The following is a 15,780-nucleotide window of genomic DNA, read 5'->3' as shown; positions in this document are numbered from 1 at the left end:
ATGGAGACTTTTTAAAAACAAAGATGATAAAAACTTGAAAATCATGGTGGGGGGGGTGCTCTTTGTCCAAGAATATGGTTGGAGAGAAAATAGCCTCACTCTTAAATGACTTAGACCTCTACTGTCCAAATTAGTAGCCACTTGCCACATGTGGGTAAATTTAAATTAAATTACTTAAATGAAGTTATAAATACTGTTCCTCAATCATACTAGCTACGTTTGAAGCTCAATAGCCACTAGAGGCTAGTGGTTACAAACTGAGAAGTGTAGAATGTTTCTATTTTTGTGGAAAGTTTATTTGAACATTGCTTGTCTAGAGTCTGTTACACCATCTTTGTGTTCATTATAAACTGTTACCATAGCTCTCTTGTTCACTGATCAGTTTGCAGGACCCCTTCTTTAAATAAATTCTAATGTCAGATTAATTTTACTTAAATCCTGTTTAGTAAATACCATGACCAGAAAATCTTTAAAAATTCCTACTGACTAGGAATTCATGTCATAACTTTCAGCAGTGTCTTTTCAATGGGCCATGGTAAACCTCTTTAAACTTACCACACTATGTTCTCCAAAATGAATATGCTAATCAAGAAAAAGCAGAGCAGATTCATTCTAAATTCCAGTCCATTTCTCACATCCTAGCAAGAATTTTCTCCTCACCTTTCCTCACGTGGTTTACCAAAATCCTGAGCCCCATGTAATCCCCAAATTTCCAAGAATTCTCTGGGACTTTCCTGTTGTCAGTTATCCCAGTCTTTTCTTCCACTCACACTCCTGCAGCGTGTCTGGATAGAAAGAAGACTTCCTTGTCATGTGAGCATGGTCAGTAGTGTCTGCACAGAATGCAGTGTTGATAGAAGATATGAGAAGGCATGAGGGAAAAAGGGATGAAATTAAGTGGCAAGCAGAGTCATCAGTAAGATAAGGGGAGGACACCAAACAAGCCATATGCCTGTCAAGCCTTCTGTGGGTAGATATTTGAATCCCCAAGTATTCATTCTGGCACCTTACTTGTCATGCTCTCCTCTTCCCTCTCTGCATATACAAATGTGACTTTTCCAAGACTCGGCTCTCATATTCAGTTTTTCTGGTGAAACCCTGGAGATACCTTGAGAATCTTGTACTTTTTGAGTATGCTTTATCACACTACATATTATAAATTTTCTAAAAGCAATCTTGCTTCTCTTCACCAGGTCTAAAACCTTGCAATGTTTAAAGACAATACTAAGCAAACTTTTTGTGAAAGAACACAACTGCAACAGTGGCCATGATTCATTATTTTCACTTAAATGACTTCACTATAAAGAGAAAAAAAAATTAGAAGTAATTTGAATTTCTCTTTGCCTTGAACTTATGCTCAAATTTAACTCTCTTCTTTTTTATTTCATGAATATATGTTTAAAACTCATAAAGATATCTGGATTGGGAACTTTCTCTTGCTGATCTAAAATGAGAAATTCTGGATTTAGAGCTTGATGTCAAAAGATTGATTACCAGGGTGCTTGGGGGGGCTCTGTTGGTTAAGCATTGACTCTTGATTTGGGCTAAGGTCATGATCTCAGGGTTGTGAGATTGAGCTTCATGTGGAGCCCCAGGTCTGGTTCTGTGCTCTGGTGAGTCTACACGAGATTCTCTCTCTCCCTCTCCCATTGCCCCCCCCACTCTCTCTCAAATAAATAAATCCTTAAAAAAATTATAGAGTCATTTATGGTTTGTCTTAATCTCAGAAAACAAACTGAGGGTTGCTGGGGGGAGGGGGGTTGGGAGGGGGGGTGGGGTTATGGACATTGGGGAGGGCATGTGCTATGGTGAGTGCTGTGAAGTGTGTAAACCTGGCGATTCACAGACCTGTACCCCTGGGGATAAAAATATATGTTTACAAAAAATAAAAAATTAAGAATTAAAAAAAAATTATATCACTAAAATCCAGGTCAAATTTGAATAAATATCTGGACTTCTGAGGATTTTAAAGTAAAGGAAATCATACTGAAAATAAAGCTCGGTTTATCCATAAACCAGTTTATAAGAAATTGCATTTGACAAACATGAAAAACTAACCGACTGCTCCTGTTTGTGATTATTTCTTAGATTTTTAACTGTAAACTAAAACATTTTTAATTATTCACCTGCTTATATAAGAAAAACTAGACATTAGTTTAAGCAATCATTATAGGATCATATTGGTCACTCATTTTACTTATTTTTTAGTTCATTAGAATTCCAACCACTAAGCTTTGCCACAAGTATTCAATAACTATTGAAGGAGTTAGCTGTGGATCTGCTGTCTTATTTTCCTAGCCACCAAAAAAAGACAAATGTTAGGTCTAAATACCATGATGCCTATTACTCACAAAAGGTTGCTTAGCTATTTTATTCAGAATGCATTTCTATTCATTACTCAGAGCAGCAATGTGTCGACAGGAAAAGAAAAATAAAACAATTCTCAAGAAGTCCATCTAAAATGAGGTTGATTTTATAAGGCATAGAAACTCCCAAATTAAATGTCATAGTTGACTTTGGAATAGCCTAAAACCCATTGATATCCTTGCACATTTGATCCAAAGCATTATTTCCAGAGACTGAACCCAGAAAGAGCTGCTTAAGCCCAGGAGGCTTGTTCTGGCCTGGGTCCAATGTTATTGAGCATCTATAATGCCTCTTTGACTATACATCCATTATACATTGTACTGACCTATATAAAACTGTGTGCATTTGATTTTATAATGATTTTTCATCTGTGGAGTACTTAAGTTATATATAGACAAAATACATAAAGGTGGGGTTGTAGAAGGTGGAATGCTGCAATATGTTTTCACTGGCAGCAGAAAGGCTCTCAAAATAAGTCATTTTTCCCCCTCTAACAATAGAAAGTAACTGAAGACTTTCATTGTTATAAAACAAATAATGATCATTTATCCTGAATAGCTAATATTTTACTCTTGTGATGTTATAAAATCAAGATGGTCGACATATTAAATGTGGCTTACAGTTATGAAACAATGTCAAGAGTAAAAACTTTTTGGAAACCATAAAAATTAAGAAAGATGTATGTGTGTCATGAAACAGTCATATGATAACCCAATGAACACAGAAAAATGGAAACTGTGACAGTGATATTTTATGCATAAGGTGTAGACTCAAAACACTTTACTCTAAAATATTATTTAAACTTGGAGATATTTTCTATGAGGATTATGTCAAAATTTATAAATGAGTGATAGTAATAGCAAGAACCTGACATTTCCAGTGGTCAATTAAGGGAAAATGGTCAAGGCAACATAATTTAAGGACAATCATAACTAGTGGTGAAGCAAGGTATTTTTTCTATAACTTGGAAACAAAAGAGCAGAACACATTGGAAAACTCCAAACACATCTAGACAAAGAAGGCACAAAGAAAAGTCAGAAAAGAAGACAATGGTGATTTGTTACTTTGACATCAGTAGCACGGCTCCTGCAGAATTCTGCCTACAACATCAAAAGTTAAGCATAGTAGGAAGCAGAAATTGGGAGAACTTCAAGGATTTGATATGATGGAAAGGAAGGAGAACTGTGATTACCTGCATCTCACGGATACTGCTTTGGCTAAGTATCGATTTATCAAATATTCATTGAGAACTATGTGCTAGGCAAGTCCCAGTCTTCATGAACCATATATTCTAGTGGGGTAGACTGATGATGGAAGAATTGACACATGGATAAAATAATTTTAGGTAGTAATGAAAACCATAATGAACAACTAAAGATAAGAAGTGATGTGTGGTTGATTACACCAGGCCCAGACTTGAGGCCTTGAGGGAGGTGCTCTCTCAGCAGAAGCCTGGTTAAAGTGGATGAGGAAGACAGGACAGGATCTGGTAAGAAGAGCATCTCAAGCAGAAAAAGGACAAAAGCAAGAACTCCACATCAAGAACAAGCTCTGTGTGCTTCTTAACCAGCAAGAGGGCCTGTGTGAGCAAAGGCAAGAGGAGACGGACAGATCTGGATGGAGACAAGAGTCAGACTGTGCAAAACATTGTAGGAGGGGTAAATGAGTTTCCCTATTCGTGGGATGACAACTGTTTGTGAGTTCTGCTACCTGACTTATAATTTTACAAGTTCATTCTGGCTGCTCTTATAACACTGTGGGGGAGCAATAAGGAAGCAGAGAAACTAGTTAGGACTCTTTCAAAATATTCTCTAGGAGACATAATGGTGTCTTGGGCAAAGGAGAAGTGGGTGAGGTGGTGAGAAGTCCTTGATTTAGGTCGTATTTAAAAGTTAAAATGAGGGGCGCCTGGGTGGCTCAGTGGGTTAAAGCCTCTGCCTTTGGCTCAGGTCATGATCTGACCTGGGTCCTGGGATCCAGCCCCACATTGGGCTCTCTGCTCAGAGGGAGCCTGCTTCCCTTCCTCTCTCTCTGCCTGCCTCTCTGCCTACTTGTGATCTCTCTCTGTCATATAAATAAATAAAACCTTTAAAAAAAAAAGTTAAAATGAACAGGTCTTAACAATGGAATCATTATGAGGTTTGCAGGAGAGGAGGCAAGAATGAATTTATATGCAAAAATCTGTATCCAAGTAAATCTTTCTAGACTGGAGGTTTTTAAGGTTTTGCAGACTTTGAGGGCAAGAATCAAAGAAGGATCTCAGGTAAGTTTTGAGAAGTTGCCACAGTGGGTTCTTTGAAAGTTTTCTAGCAATTAGTTGAACATACAAGTTCGGTAACTCTTGATAAAGACAACCACACGTGGGGAGCCTCGCTGGTTCAGTTGGTGGAACATGTGACTCTTGATCTTGGGGTCATGGTTTTGAGCCCCACATTGGGTGCGGAGTCTACTTAAAAAAACACACATATACACACGCACAATTTTAAGTTCAGCAATATTATGTCACTGTCAAAGACAAATGTTGCCAGATGGATTCACACAAACATATATGACCCATGGACTTCTCTCAAACCAGACAGTGAATGAATAAACGTAGCAGTTTAGTTACCCATCCTTGCATCCTGGCCTTCAAAAACAATTACCATTTGATCTATAGACCAGAGAAAGAACAGATAGATAATGTATATGTTCAGAGCTCAGATACTTAGGTCACACATGGTTTTTTTGGAAGGGAACCATGAATCCATGTATGTACCAAGTATTATCTGTAGACTGAAAAAACTAATGATTATTGTACAAATGTATAACATTTGAAAATATCTAGAAATCCAATGTGATTAATTACAGACACAATTATTTAAATGTATTACTTAATAATTAGTAGTTTTCTGCCATGTATTACTCAAAGATCAAACACCACGAATAACAAATTAGGAAATCTGCTATGTTGGTTAACCAAGAATATTGACTCCTTTTTTTCTTTCTTTCTTTCTTTCTTTCTTTCTTTCTTTCTTTCTTTCTTTCTTTCTTTCTTTCTTTTTTAACTTGGATAGAGGACCTAGGCATTGTGAGGAGCCTAAGATGTATAAGTTCTCAGCAGAGGTGAAACATAGTGAGGAGAGTCACGGAAGCAAAGGAAAATATGGTCAGCTAGTTAGCTTGGTAACTGGTAGTCCTTGCAGTCTGGTGTGGCCCATGGAAGTGGACCCTCCAAGTTCACCGAGTCAGAGTCTATAAACTCATCTGATCCCTGCTACAAGCAGTCACTGGGCTTTTCACTTTCTATTTCGTATTGGGCTCTATAATTCTACACAGGTCTGGAGTCCTAAAGGCTTATGTGGTTTGTTTTATATGATTTAATACAGAAATATTTCTCTCATTCCAGTTACACTTTCCAAATGGTAGATAAATTGATTTAATAGTAATTTCGTATTTAGAAATTTCCATAACATCTTTTTTTCTTATCTTAATACTCACCACTCATCAACATAATTATGTTTTGAACCTACAGTCTTGCCTACCAGTTTTGAAGCTTCATAAGGACACATTCCCTGTCTAGTTCACTGTTATATTCTCAAGCCTAAGCACATTACTAAGAACTGTTTAATGGACCCATAATAAAGATTCACTCATTTAACAATTATTTTTAAGTACCTACTAAGTATCTACTTCACCTAAAAGCTAGGGTAGAGCATAAATAAATAAAAGTAGTTGCTCTTACGGAGTTCATATTCCGGTGAACATTTGATGAATGATGAGCATGAAGTTTTTGCTTGATTCATTGTCTCATACCTACTTCTCAGGTGTGGTGGTAGGATATTTAAGAGTCCCTCAGTTCAGTTGTTTATTTAAATAATACCTGAAGAACTATGTTAGAAGACATTTCCCTCACTCCCTCTCTTTTTCTCATGCTCTCTTTCTCCCTCTCTTTGCCCCCCTCTCTCTGTGTTTCCTTCAGGTGACAGCTACCGGTCCAACCAACCACTTTCCCCTTACTCCACAATAACCAAATTTTAGGAAATGTGCCCCTGGGAAATTCTGCACATCCCAGATTCACTGTTGGTTGGGCAGGGCCATGCAACTAAGTTCTGGCCCACAAAACTTAACTAGAACTCATTGGTGGTACAGCTGGGAAATTTTTTCAAAATAATGCAGACTTTTGCAAGTGCCCCTTGCTTAGGGCCTGAGATATTCTGCCACTGAACTCCATATTCTTCTTAATGTTCACTGTACTATGACAAACAGAGAAAAGTTTTCAAAATACAAAAATGGACAAGAAAATATGATAGGGGAAAAAGCATCTTTGGTATATTCAAGCCAAACGACAAATTTTAAAGATTGGTGAAAACTAATAAATATAAGCTACAAATAAAGAATAGCCACATAATACACAAGTATATAATAGGTTAAGAGGAATTTTGTGCCTTATTACACAGAGATAAGAAGCACAGATTCTGAATGCAGTCAGACTTATACATGAAGAACAATTACTAATTGTGTGAAATTTGGCAAGTTAGTTAAGCTCTCTCAGCCTTCATTTCTTTATTTTAAGATGGTAATAAAACTACTAATTTTATTGTAATGTTTCAAGGATTAAGTTAGATAAATTTATGAAGTTTTTAACATATAGATTAAAGATCAATAAAATGAATTTTCAATTAAAAAGGCAACATATTAAGAATAATAGTATAGAACAAAACTGATGTTTGGAAAGAATCAAAATTTAGAGGATAAAGTGAAAGTTGTAATATGTATACACATATGTTTGTGGGTATATACACACGTATATGTATGTATACATAATTTAACAATTAAAATGTCAAAAGAAAACTTTTGAGAAGGCCACAATATACATTTTAGGGCTTAATCAATTTTTGCTAAGAAAAACAGGATAATTCGAGCAATGTTTATCGGGGGAAAAAAAAAATCCCCAGGGAGGGGGGGGAAATGGGGAGATGTTGGTTAAGGATACATATTTCCAGTTAGAAGATGAATAGTTCTGGGCGCCTGGGTGGCTCAGTGGGTTAAGCCGCTGCCTTTGGCTCAGGTCATGATCTCAGGGTCCTGGGATCGAGGCCCGCATCGGGCTCTCTGCTCAGCAGGGAGCCTGCTTCCCTCTCTCTCTCTCTCTGCCTGCCTCTCCATCTACTTGTGATCTCTCTCTGTCAAATAAATAAATAAAATCTTTAAAAAAAAAAAAAAAAAGAAGATGAATAGTTCTGAGGTGGTGATGGATAACATGGTGACTATAGTCAATATTGTATTACACACCCGAAAGTTGCTAAGAGGATAGATCTTAAATGTTCTCATATCACACACACACACACACACACACACGCGCGCGCGCGCGCGTGCACACACACACACAATTATAAATATGTAAAGTGATGGTTGTCTTAACTAACCTTATACCAGGAATCATTTGACAATATACTTGTCTATCAAATCATCACTTCATACACCTTAAACATATACAATATTATTTGTCAATTACATCTCAGTACAGCTATAAAAAATCCACAGACCTCCAATTTGCCTTCCCAATATCCCAGGATCTCTGGCCAGATGTCTGCTGGAAAGCTAAGGGCATAGAGCAAAACGCTTGGCCTCTTGCTTTTTTGCCTCACACTCTTAGTTGCCTGTATGTTTAAGTAATTTGGGGCAACGCCTAAATCCAACACCTGTCATGTGGTGTTTACTCCCATCAAGGCAAACCCACAGTTTTCCCACACACTGACGACCAGCAATCCCTTTATAAAGCCACCAGTCATGGAATGTCAAACATAATATTGTGTTTGCTGCTGAGTCTCATTATTTTTCTGGTTTGATCTTCCTTGCTTTTATTTCCATGTCAATTTGCAAATCATCTTGCCAGATTTATAGCATTTGATATACTGTAAGTTGGATTCTACTTTCTTAAAACCTTGGAAACACATTTAAGAGAAACTTCACATCCAATTTTAATTTTAAAATTTAAAATGGTTTTAAACTTCAGAGTGTTTTTTTTTTTTTCTTACTTTAGAGACCGCTCACCCTTGCACTCCTATCTAGTAATGTTTTAATCTGAGTATGACAAGGAATAATGGAATAAAAATACCGATCTCTGGCCTGAATTTAACAAGGACACATGGTTGAACAAGAGGTAATTCTTAGGTTAAACACACACACACACACACACACACACACACACACACACACACCTCATTTCATTGAATTTCCTAGCACCACGGAAAATGTGTTGTTGTTGTTGTTGTTGTTTTAATTTTGATTTGTCTTCTGATGTCCCAAGTCTGCAGACACTTTAAACCTTAGGTAGGAAAGGGTTCAAGTTCTTAATGAAGCAAAGAACAGCCTCACTGTATTTTTTCCCAAAATATAAGTCTCCCCAGTTCTTCAAGAAAAATATTATGCATTAACAGTGGAAAGACAGTAAGTCGAGTGTCTTGTCAAAGGGCAGATTAGTATGATATGAACTGAAAGAGAGAGAAACATTAGCTAAACTGTAACCCTCTTGAGACAAAAAAATTTAATAAAACCCAAGTAGACTTTGAAGTTTATTCATTATTTAAGGTGATTTTTTTTCATGAACTTGTCTCCTTTTATATGCTATCCAAATATCCCATAGAGATATCCAAATATTTTCCCATAGAGATAAGGAAAAAATGCACATAAGATTTTTGAATACATGGGTTTCTAACTTTCACACTGATATAGATAAAGTACCTCTATAAGATCTTATACTGGCCACGTGGTTAGGATGGAAGCATTCAGAGCTTGACTACCCATGGCCAGAGATACCTAAAACTACTTTGAAATATAAAGAGCATGATTATAAGAAATTAGAAGGCTCTCTAACCTCTCTCTCACCACTTTGACAACATATCCAAAGGAATATTTTCCAACATATATTACTTAAAATGCCTATGGTGACTGGATGTTTGTAAAACAACTGGTTAATTTAAATAGGCTTCTTTACTACAAACGTTGTCAGAACATTTGCTAAACTGATGTGCATGGGGAGGAACAGAAAGATATATAATATGTACTATGTCAGCTCTCTAGGCTTATTTTCCCATAGAAGATACTATTCTTTTTCCTAAGCTCATTGTCCCTTAGAACATTGACCTCACTTAGAGCATAGGAAGGGACAATGTGTGTGAAGCAAAGGCAGGGTTAAAAAAGAAGATGAGATGTAGCAAAGGCTGGAAGAGAAAAAAGAAAATTTCCACAGGATTGAAATTAGAGCCCCAGGAAATCAGGGCCATTTCTTTATCAGAATTGTTAAACTTACAGTAGGAGATAACCATTTTCTGAGCTGAGAACAGTCATGCTACTATTGGCTAGACTTATCCTGCTACAATTGGTAGCAGTATGATATTTTGATACACTAACTGATCACACTTTCTTTTTTTTTTTTTTTAAAGATTTTATTTATTTATTTGACAGAGAGATCATAAGCAGGCAGAGAGGCAGGCAGAGAGAGGAGGAGGAAGCAGGCTCCCTGCTGAGCAGAGAGCCTGATGCGGGGCTCGATCCCAGGACCCTGAGATCATGACCTGAGCCGAAGGGAGCGGCTTAACCCACTGAGCCACCCAGGCGCCCCCTGATCACACTTTCTTGCCTGTCATGTCTTTTTTGTTCTCTGTGGGCCTTCCCTATACAAACCCACATAAAGAATCCCCACCATCTCAGCTGATGGTTGTTATACCAGATGTGGAAGGGGCAGGGGGTATTCAAAGACTTGATTTTCCAGTTTAAAAAAAAAAAAATCCAGTTTCAAAAAAAATTCTAACCAGCAAGACAGTGTCCCTTTCTCAGGAACACTGGTTGGAGAGGGAGGTTGGAGAAGGAGCGGTGAATTAGAGAGGACATAAGAGGTTTAAATGCTGGAGAGTCCTTCAAAAAGCTCTGATCTTCCACTCCCCTATAGCTTCCAAGTTTGCAAAAACATCTTATAGGTTGGGCATACCAAAGTGGGAAGGCTCTGGGTGGCTTCCCTCTCCTGGAGAGGACTTTGGAAAAATTCCCAGTCTTTCCAGTATGGAAGGATATGAGACAGTTGTGTGAAGGGGCTGCAGGTGTGTGTAGGATGGAGACCTTCATGTGGTCTTGCTGAGTTTCCTGAGCCTATAGGCAAGGGGCTGAAGATAGCTAGGTCAGAGAAACTCTGAAGAAGTACCTGCTCTCATCAAAGCTGAGAACAGGGGGTTGAAATCTCCATTGTGGTATGGGGCTGGATGATCACACTGAGTCCAAGAGGGGATGTCCTTTCCCTTTCCTCACCCTTATCATTCAGTATTATCTTGACTATTTGCAGAAGAGAGAACCAGGAATACAGAGATAATGTGTCCCATGAAAGTTCACATAGCTAATAAACAGCTCAACCAGAGCTCTATGAATCCAGATTTGATGCTCCTTGAACTACATCATGGCAAATAGGAAAACACCTGGCTTCAGGAGAAAATGGTGCACTGAATTAAAAAAAGATCTTTTGTTTGTTCGTTTGGAATCTCATTTAAAAATTTAGCAGTTGGAAATTAAAGACGATCTCAGAGACGAAAGTTTAGAGAAAGAAGCCATAGTCTTGGTCATAGTGTAGGGGAGCATGGTGAAGGGGAATGTTGGTGGTGGAGGAGAGAGGGAGGACAGGACTCAGGGGAAAGCCTGCAGGTCGGCAGGCAAGGGGGAAGAGAGCCCTGCTAGAAAAAGAGGGAAAGAATGTGAAGATGATAACAACAGTCAAAGAAAGTTTCAAGAAGAATGTATCTCCTGCTTTCAGTTAAAAAGTTAATGGAGAGCCAATCACAACTGATTTCGAGGCTTCATGTCAGAAGGACAGGCATTAAACTTTGAGCAATTAACCTGTAGGAAAACAAGTCATTTTCTCACTCATTTGCTACATATCCGATTCCTATAAATGTAGTTATAGAATTTCCTAGTAATACATAGATGATTTGGAGTAGTAAATCAGGAGGAGTAGGATATGTTCTAGAATTAAAACAAAACCATAGAATAAGTAACATGTAAAATCACATCTATAGTAAAGGATGCAGAAAATTATTCAAAGAAGTAAAACCCCAAAATGTAGCAATGGCAATAAGGTACATAAACAGATCTATAGACTGTCATACTTCTGAATCCATCCCTTAGAACACAAAGTTAAAAAAAAAAATCAAAGGTACTTCCAGTGATGTTCCAGAATCTGCATAAAAAATTCTAATTAATGAACTCTAGCAAAGAAATCAGGAAAGTATGCCGTTTCTTTTAGAATAAATCCTCATTAGAAGTATTGGCTAAAGGAACATGGTAAAGTAACAGGAAAATCTATTTTCATGGAACAGTTTGATCCTAAAGTAATTCTTCATTTCCCAGTACTTCAGTCAGTCAGGATTCTTCTTTAGGTGATAATAAGGTGATTTAAATGTATTTGACAAAGTATCAGTGCAATTTAGTGTCTCCAGAGCTTGACCTCTGGAGCCAGGCCGTTGGAGTTAGAATACTGGATCTGAGACTCATAGACAGTAGGACTCTGTGCAGGTTTTCTGCATCTCTTTGCCTCAGTTTCTTCATCACAAAATGGGAATAATAAATATATTATTTTGTGGGAATTCGTGCAAAATAGCCCTTAAAATAGTGCCTGGGACATAGCAAGTGAACATACAATATAACTTTGCTACTGTTATTACATACCATATGATTTTATTAATTATAGCTTTTGTGAGGTTATTAGAAAATGCAGAAGTAGAATAAGCTTGAATAAATTTAATTAAAATATCCAGAAATAGTTTCCCTTTACTGTGCTTAATTTTGTAGATTATCTTCTCATATGCTTTAGCATAACTACTTTTATTTAACCTTAAGAAAAATAATCCAGGGGCGCCTGGGTGTTTCAGTGGGTTAAGCCTCTGCCTTTGGCTCAGGTCGTGGTCTCAGGGTCCTGGGATCGAGCCCCGCGTCGGGCTCTCTGCTCAGGAGGCATCTTGCTTCCCCCTCTCTCTGCCTGCCTCTCTGCCTACTTGTGATCTCTTTCTCTTTCTGTCAAATAAATAAATAAAATCTTAAAAAATAAAAAAGAGAAAAAGAATCCAGAACATCATCATGATTTTAGAAAAAGAAAAGGAAAGGATATTCTAACTACTAATATGATCATGTTAGATAAATGTCTCTTAAGTTCCCCTTTCGAATCTGAATGTCTGCCTGAGGGAAACCAAATAAAGATAGATCTTTCCATGTTTTGTAGGTTTACCATGTTCCTGTGTGAACTTCTGGACATAGGTACAAAAGCACAGGGACAACATAAATCCTATAGGTACAACACTAATCCTATTGTGGGCGGAGGTGGAGACAGATGGAATGGACAGCTACTGAAGGTAGGTATGAATGACTACATTCTCATATTGGAGGGACTACCAGGCTTTCAGAAAATGGACCCAACAGTAATTTTAACAACATACATCTTTCCTTATGGAAGCAATACACCAATCTGCAAATAATCTTGTTTCTTCTTCAGTTCTTGGAATTTAAACTACTTTAGGTTTTTGACTTTGACAAGGATGTCAACCAACGGCAGTGGTTATTAGAAGTTTTTTACTTTCTTCCCTGATGGCTCTCCTTCGTGAAAATTCACACCTGTTTTACTTATAGACAGATAAGTTATGGACATAAATATAGGTATAGATTAACAGATCTGTTCTTTCTGATTTTTGCTAATATTATCTTTTAACTTTATTCTAGCTTAAATAAATTTTTTTAAAATTTAATTTATTTTTTTGACAGAGAGAGCCACAGCAAGAGAGGGAACACAAATGGGGGGTGGGAGAGGAAGAACAGGCTTCCCACGGAGCAGGGAGCCTGATGTGGGGCTTGATTCCAAGACCCTGGCATCATGACCTGAGCCAAAGGCAGATGCTTAATGACTGAGTCACACAGGCGACTCTAGCTTAAATAAAATTCTTGAAAATACTCCCTTCATAGTTTCAAAATGAAAAAGGGCCTATAAATAACCAGGCGAAAAAGTACCAATTAATATTTCAGTCCTAGAAGATAACTTCCGAAATTTTATGTACAGTTCTTCTTGTAACTTTTCTAAAATTAAGCATTAGTGACTTCCCCTTTGAATTTACGTTTATCTTTTTTTTTTAAGACTTTATTTATTTATTTGACAGACAGAGATTACAGGTAGGCAGAGAGGCAGGCAGAGAGAGAGAGGGGAAAGCAGGCTTCCTGCTAAGCAGAGAGCCCAGTGCGGGGCTCGATCCAAGGATCACGACCTGAGCCAAAGGCAGAGGCTTTAACCCACTGAGTCACCCAGGTGCCCCTTTACATTTATCTTTATGATGTGAAAACTTTCATTCTAAAAGATAACAAATGATTGCCTATCCCTTCCTTTTCTTCCGTCTCTGAGCCTATGTAACTTCCAAGTAATCCAAGATCCACTATTTTTCAAGGTATTTTTTCTCTACTAAGGACATTCTGGAAGAAAATACCTTAGCCAAACCAACTAATGACTCCGGCAACTGTCACTTCTCTTGAAGCAGAGTAGCTTACTGGTTAAGTGCATGGATTTTGGAATAAGACTAATCTGGTTTTGAATTTCTGTCACATATTAACTCAGTGGTCAGTGGAAAGATATTTTACTTTTATGAATTTCAGGAAGAGGCAAAATATTAAAAAAAATTTAGGATAATCATGCCTTCTTTAAATATCTCTCATACAAATTAAATGAGATTCATTCCTTCATTATTCAAAGATCTATTGAGTACCTAATTATGTATTAAGCTCTATTCTAAAGCTGAAGGATACAATGAGGTGAGTGGGGACAGATAACCATATTCACAAATAAAAGAAGAAAATATCAGTTAGTGATGATACGTATAATAAAGAAAATAAAACTATTGGGCACCTGGGTAGCTCAGTCAGTTAAGTGTCTGCCTTCTGCTCAGGTCATGATCCCACGGTCCTGGGATCAAGTCCCACTTCGGCTCCTTGCTCATCAGAGAACCTGCTTCTCCCTCTTCCTCTGAGGCTCCTCTTGCTTATGCTTGGTCTCTGTGTGTGTGTGTGTCAAATAAATAAATAAAATGTTAAAAAAAAGAAAAGAAAAAAGAAAAGGAATGGAAAGGGAAAAAAAAGCTGTTAAATGTGAAAGTAATTGGACTACTTGAAAGGGGTGGTTGGGGAGGCCTCTGAGAAGGTGCTGTCTGAATTGAGATCAACAAGCAAAAGGAGTAAGTTGCAAGAAGAATTTTCTGGGTAGGAACTTTCTGGGCAAAAGGAACAGTAAGTGCAAAAATCTCGAGATGGAAACAAAATCAGTATATTCAAGGGACAAAAAAGAGGCCAGGATAGCAGGCATTTAATGATTAAGAGAGAGTAGTAGTGCAACACTGAGATCAGAGAGACTAGAGGTAGAAGCTAAGCGCCAGTGCTCGGAGTCAAACAAACTTGGGGTTAAATCGTGTTTTTACCACTTGCCAGCTCTGAGATAAGGAGCGAAGTATTTAAAGTCTTTGACCAGGGGCGCCTGGGTGGCTCAGTGGGTTAAAGCCTCTGCCTTCGGCTCAGGTCATGATCCCAGGGTCCTGGGATCCAGCCCCACATTGGGCTCTCTGCCCAGCAGGGAGTCTGCTTCCTTTCCTCTCTCTCTGCCTGCCTCTCTGCCTACCTGTGATCTCTATCTGTCAAATAAATAAATAAAATATTAAAAAAAAAAAGTCTTTGACCACTGATTTCCTTATCTGTAAACTTATATACTATTGACCTATTATTATAATTTTCTTTAAGGTACGGAATACATAAAAATTCCTCCCAAATGACAGGTGCCATTATTATCATTATTATTATTTTACTACCTTCCTAATGTAATGCAGTACATTTATACCTAAAGGCATAGATGTATAATCCACGTACACATCCCTGTGAAATAACTATTTCAGCATGTAGCCGGCTAGTACAATATTTCAAATCCAGTTAGGATGAAAGATGTTCCAAAAAATCCTTTTCCCAGTCTTTCCACAGTTCCAAGAGCTTTGTGCCTTAAAGCATTATTTTTTACCACACAAGCATAGCAAGGTTAGATGCTGGCTGGAGAAGGGCAAAGTGATTTATAAAGTCACTTTCATTTTTCAATGTTTTTTTTTTCCCAATGATAAGTGAGGAAATGTCATTGGGAAGGTCAGCTGGGTATAAACTAAAATATTTCGGTTGCTGTGGGTTCACTTACTTATTGTCTGTATCCTGTACTTTGACATTTGATCAAAAGCCACATAAATCTTGGTTTGTTTCCTCCAAACCAAGTTTATTTCTTCTGTATCCTGAATTTGATCCTTCTTTCTCATATTGTATTTCTTTATCACCCCTGTCATTGTTGGTTCTTCTAATGATCCGTGTTCCTCTGCAGCTGTATTTCTACTG

Source organism: Lutra lutra, chromosome 2 (genome assembly GCF_902655055.1).
Source record: "Lutra lutra chromosome 2, mLutLut1.2, whole genome shotgun sequence".
Taxonomy (NCBI): Eukaryota; Metazoa; Chordata; class Mammalia; order Carnivora; family Mustelidae; genus Lutra; species Lutra lutra.
This window is presented reverse-complemented; position numbering follows the sequence as displayed.